The sequence below is a fragment of the Palaemon carinicauda genome, chromosome 28 (assembly GCF_036898095.1).
Source record: "Palaemon carinicauda isolate YSFRI2023 chromosome 28, ASM3689809v2, whole genome shotgun sequence".
NCBI classification, from domain to species: Eukaryota; Metazoa; Arthropoda; class Malacostraca; order Decapoda; family Palaemonidae; genus Palaemon; species Palaemon carinicauda.
The window spans coordinates 59,081,256-59,087,476 of record NC_090752.1 but is presented as its reverse complement, the minus strand read 5'-3'; positions in this window follow the sequence as shown (position 1 = coordinate 59,087,476).

Below are 6,221 nucleotides of genomic sequence, written 5' to 3'. Positions count from 1 at the left end.
GGGTCATATGTATAGTATTCTGCAATTAAAGTATGTAGGGGTCATATGAATGGCACTCTGCAATTAAAGTATGTATTGATCATATGTATAGCACACTGGAATAAAAGTATCAAGGGGTCATATGTATCGCATTCTGCAATAAAAGTTTGTAGGGGTTAATGTATAGCATTCTGCAATTAAAGTATGTAGGGATCATATGTATAGCACACTGGAATAAAAGTATCAAGGGGTTATATGTATAGCATTCTGCAATAAAAGTATGTAGGGGTTATATGTATAGCATTCTGCAATTAAAGTATGTAGGGATCATATGTATAGCACACTGGAATAAAAGTATCAAGGGGTCATATGTATCGCATTCTGCAATAAAAGTTTGTAGGGGTTATATGTATAGCATCTGCAATTAAAGTATGTAGGGGATCATATGTATAGCACACTGAATAAAAGTATCAAGGGGTCATATGTATAGCATTCTGCAATTAAAGTATCAAGGGGTCATATGTACAGCACTTCCAGGTGGTTATGAAATATAAGTTACTTTTGTTCAAACACTGTGTGCAATTATCATTGTTTTTTTCGCTTCCCTGTTATTTCTTATCGTCTGTCTCTCTTACCTTGATAACTTTAACCTTGTGTTGATTTTCCCTTTTTACTCCTTATCACTGAATGGTCTCATGGCCCCAACATTTTCAATCTAATTCCTTCTATATTTTTGGGGGATTTTCCCAATTTTTATTTTCTTGTACTTCCATGTTAACTAATCAGGCATTTGCTGTTCATCCTCTCATCTTTTACTTCAAAGAACAATTGGAAGTTTTCTCTCATTTGCACTTGGGGTGTTGAATGGTCTCCCAGGGCCCAGTGCTGTTTCGTAGCCTTATTTCATAATCCAGTCTGCATTGATAGCTTAGCTGATTGAACCTTCTTGTTTAAGTTTCTAGATTTATTTTCCAGCCTCCAGGTGCCACATTTCTCCTCTACTGTACTCTTGTTTGATATCATCTCTGTACTCTGGTCGTGTTGAAAATTCAATAATATAGTCTTGTCAGTATTTATGTTGCTTCCTTACTTGTTCAATTCAAAAGTCTCTCTTTCTTTCTCTCTCCACAATTCCTGATAGCGTTCTCTCCTCTCTCTCTCTCTCTCTCTCTCTCTCTCTGTCTGTCTCTCTCTCTCTCTCTCTCTCTCTCTCTCTCTGTTCCACAAATCCTGATAGCATTCTCCCTCTCTCTCTCTCTCTCTCTGTTCCACAAATCCTGATAGCGTTCTCCCTCTCTCTCTCTCTCTCTCTGTTCCACAAATCCTGATAGCGTTCTCTCTCTCTCTCTCTCTCTCTGTTCCACAAATCCTGATAGCGTTCTCTCTCTCTCTCTCTCTCTCTCTCTCTCTGTTCCACAAATCCTGATAGCGTTCTCTCTCTCTCTCTCTCTGTTCCACAAATCCTGATAGCGTTCTCTCTCTCTCTCTCCTCTCTCTCTCTCTCTGTTCCACAAATCCTGATAGCGTTCTCTCTCTCTCTCTCTCTCTCTCTCTGTTCCACAAATCCTGATAGCGTTCTCTCTCTCTCTCTCTCTCTCTCTCTCTGTTCCACAAATCCTGATAGCGTTCTCTCTCTCTCTCTCTCTCTCTCTGTTCCACAAATCCTGATAGCGTTCTCTCTCTCTCTCTGTTCCACAAATCCTGATAGCGTTCTCTCTCTCTCTCTGTTCCACAAATCCTGATAGCGTTCTCTCTCTCTCTGTTCCACAAATCCTGATAGCGTTCTCTCTCTCTCTCTGTTCCACAAATCCAGATAGTGTTTTCTCTCTCTCTCTCTCTCTCTCTCTCTGTTCCACAAATCCTGATAGCATTCTCTCCCCCCCTCTCTCTCTCTCTCTCTCTCTCTCTCTGTTCCACAAATCCTGATAGCGTTCTCTCTCTCTCTCTCTCTCTCTCTCTCTCTCTCTTCCACAAATCCTGATAGCGTTCTCTCTCTCTCTCTCTCTCTCTCTCTCTCTGTTCCACAAATCCTGATAGCATTCTCTCTCTCTCTCTGTTCCACAAATCCTGATAGCATTCTCTCTCTCTCTCTGTTCCACAAATCCTGATAGCGTTTTCTCTCTCTGTTCCACAAATCCTGATAGCGTTTTCTCTCTCTCTCTCTGTTCCACAAATCCTGATAGCGTTTTCTCTCTCTCTCTCTGTTCCACAAATCCTGATAGCGTTCTCTCTCTCTCTCTCTCTCTCTCTCTCTCTCTCTGTTCCACAAATCCTGATAGCGTTCTCTCTCTCTCTCTCTCTCTCTCTGTTCCACAAATCCTGATAGCGTTCTCTCTCTCTCTCTCTCTCTCTCTCTCTCTCTCTGTTCCACAAATCCTGATAGCATTCTCTCTCTCTCTCTCTCTGTTCCACAAATCCTGATAGCGTTTTCTCTCTCTCTCTCTTTGTTCCACAAATCCTGATAGCGTTTTTTCTCTCTCTCTCTCTCTGTTCCACAAATCCTGATAGCGTTTTTTCTCTCTCTCTCTCTCTGTTCCACAAATCCTGATAGCTTTTTCTCTCCCTCTCGCTCTCTCTCTCCCTCTCGCTCTCTCTCTCTCCCTCCTCGCTCTCCTCTCTCTCTCTCTCTCTCGCTCTCTCTCTCTCTCTCTCTGTTCCACAAATCCTGATAGCGTTCTCTCTCTCTCTCTCTCTCTCTCTCTCTCTCTGTTCCACAAATCCTGATAGCGTTCTCTCTCTCACTCTCTCTCTCTCTCTCTCTCTCTCTCTGTTCCACAAATCCTGATAGCATCTCTCTCTCTCTTTCTCTGTTCCACAAATCCTGATAGCATTCTCTCTCTCTCTCTCTGTTCCACAAATCCTGATAGCATTTTCTCTCTCTCTCTCTCTCTCTCTCTCTCTCTCTGTTCCACAAATCCTGATAGCGTTCTCTCTCTCTCTCTCTCTCTCTCTGTTCCACAAATCCTGATAGTGCTCTCTCTCTCTCTGTTCCACAAATCCTGATAGCGTTCGCTCTCTCTCTCTCTCTCTCTCTCTCTCTATCTCTGTTCCACAAATCCTGATAGCATTCTCTCTCTCACTGTTCCACAAATCCTGATAGCATTCTCTCTCTCTCTCTCTCACGGTTCCACAAATCCTGATAGCATTCTCTCTCTCTCTCTCACTGTTCCACAAATCCTGATAGCATTCTCTCTCTCTCTCTCACTCTCTCTCTCTCTCTCACTGTTCCACAAATCCTGATAGCATTCTCTCTCTCTCTCTCTCTCTCTCTCTGTTCCACAAATCCTGATAGCGTTCTCTCTCTCTCTCTCTCTCTCTCTCTCTCTCTCTCTGTTCCACAAATCCTGATAGCATTCTCTCTCTCACTGTTCCACAAATCCTGATAGCATTCTCTCTCTCTCTCTCACGGTTCCACAAATCCTGATAGCATTCTCTCTCTCTCTCTCTCATTGTTCCACAAATCCTGATAGCATTCTCTCTCTCTCTCTCTCTCTCTCACTCTCTCTCTCTCTCTCTCTCTCACTGTTCCACAAATCCTGATAGCGTCCTCTCTCTCTCTCTCTCTCTGTTCCACAAATCCTGATAGCATTCTCTCTCTCTCTCTCTGTTCCACAAATCCTGATAGCATTCTCTCTCTCTCTCTGTGTTCCACAAATCCTGATAGCGTTCTCTCTCTCTCTTTCTCTCTCTGTTCCACAAATCCTGATACCATTCTCTCTCTCTCTCTCTCTCTCTCTCTCTCTCTCTGTTCCAAAAATCCTGATAGCATTCTCTCTCTCTCTCTCTCTCTCTCTCTTCCACAAATCCTGATAGCGTTCTCTCTCTCTCTCTCTCTCTGTTCCACAAATCCTGATAGCATTCTCTCTCTCTCTCTCTCTGTTCCACAAATCCTGATAGCGTTCTCTCTCTCTCTCTCTCTGTTCCACAAATCCTGATAGCGTTCTCTCTCTCTCTCTCTCTCTCTCTCTCTCTGTTCCACAAATCCTGATAGCGTTCTCTCTCTCTCTCTCTCTCTCTGTTCCACAAATCCTGATAGCGTTCTCTCTCTCTCTCTCTCTGTTCCACAAATCCTGATAGCGTTCTCTCTCTCTCTCTCTCTCTGTTCCACAAATCCTGATAGCGTTCTCTCTCTCTCTCTCTGTTCCACAAATCCTGATAGCGTTCTCTCTCTCTCTCTCTCTCTCTCTCTGTTCCACAAATCCTGATAGCATTCTCTCTCTCTCTCTCTCTCTCTCTCTGTTCCACAAATCCTAATAGCATTCTCTCTCTCTCTCTCTCTCTCTCTCTCTCTCTCTGTTTCCACAAATCCTGATAGCATTCTCTCTCTCTCTCTCTTTGTTCCACAAATCCTGATAGCGTTCTCTCTCTCTCTGTTCCACAAATCCTGATAGCGTTCTCTCTCTCTCTGTTCCACAAATCCTGATAGCGTTCTCTCTCTCTCTCTCTCTCTCTCTCTCTCTGTTCCACAAATCCTGATAGCGTTCTCTCTCTCTCTCTCTCTCTCTCTCTCTCTGTTCCACAAATCCTGATAGCGTTCTCTCTCTCTCTCTCTCTGTTCTACAAATCCTGATAGCATTCTCTCTCTCTCTCTCTGTTCCACAAATCCTGATAGCATTCTCTCTCTCTCTCTGTTCCACAAATCCTGATAGCATTCTCTCTCTCTCTCTCTGTTCCACAAATCCTGATAGCATTCTCTCTCTCTCTCTCTCTCTCTCTCTCTCTCTCTCTCTCTGTCTGTTCCACAAATCCTGATGGCATTCACTCTCTCTCTCTGTTCCACAAATCCTGATGGCATTCACTCTCTCTCTCTGTTCCACAAATCCTGATAGCATTCTCTCTCTCTCTCTCTCTCTCTCTCTCTCTCTCTGTTCCACAAATCCTGATAGCGTTTTCCTCTCTCTCTCTCTCTCTCTCTCTCTCTCTCTCTCTTCCACAAATCCTGTCAGCGTTCTCTCTCTCTCTCTCTGTTCCACAAATCCTGATAGCATTCTCTCTCTCTCTCTGTTCCACAAATCCTGATAGCATTCTCTCTCTCTCTCTGTTCCACAAATCCTGATAGCGTTTTCTCTCTCTCTCTCTCTGTTCCACAAATCCTGATAGCATTCTCTCTCTCTCTCTGTTCCACAAATCCTGATAGCGTTATCTCTCTCTGTTCCACAAATCCTGATAGTGTTCTTTCTCTCACTATTCCACAAATCCTGATAGCATTAATTCTCTCTCACTATTCCACAAATCCTGATAGCATTAATTCTCTCTCTCTGTTCCACAAATCCTGATAATGTTCTCTCTCTCTGTTCCACAAATCCTGATAATGTTCTCTCTCTCTCTCTCTCTCTCTCTCTCTCTCTCTCTCTCTTTATTCCACAAATCGTGATTGTTCTCTCTCTTTATTCCACAAATCGTGATTGTTCTCTCTCTTTATTCCACAAATCGTGATTGTTCTCTCTCTCTCTCTCTCTTTATTCCACAAATCGTGATTGTTCTCTCTCTCTCTCTCTTTATTCCACAAATCGTGATTGTTCTCTCTCTCTCTCTCTCTCTCTCTCTCTCTCTCTCTCTTTATTCCACAAATCGTGATTGTTCTCTCTCTCTCTCTCTCTCTCTCTCTTCTCTCTCTCTCTCTTTATTCCACAAATCGTGATTGTTCTCTCTCTCTCTCTCTCTCTCTCTTTATTCCACAAATCCTGAGTGATCTCTCTCTCTCTCTCTCTCTCTCTTTATTCCACAAATCCTGAGTGATCTCTCTCTCTCTTTATTCCACAAATCCTGAGTGATCTCTCTCTCTCTCTCTCTCTCTCTCTCTCTCTCTCTCTTTATTCCACAAATCCTGAGTGATCTCTCTCTCTCTCTTCCACAAATCCTGAGTGATCTCTCTCTCTCTCTTCCACAAATCCTGAGTCCCCTCTCTCTCTCTCTCTCTCTCTCTCTCTCTCACTATTCCTGAAATCCCGTCTCTCTCTCTCTCTCTCTCTCTCTCTCTCTCACTTTATTCCTCAAATCTCGAGTCTCTCTCTCTCTCTCTCTCTCTCTCTCTCACTTTATTCCTCAAATCCCGAGTCTCTCTCTCTCTCTTTATTCCACAAATCTCTCTCTCTCTCTCTCTCTCTCTCTCTCTCTCTTTATTCCACAAATCTATCTATCTCTCTCTCTCTCTTTATTCCACAAATCTATCTATCTCTCTCTCTCTTTATTCCACAAATATCTCTCTCTCTCTCTCTCTCTCTCTCTCTCTCGCTTTATTC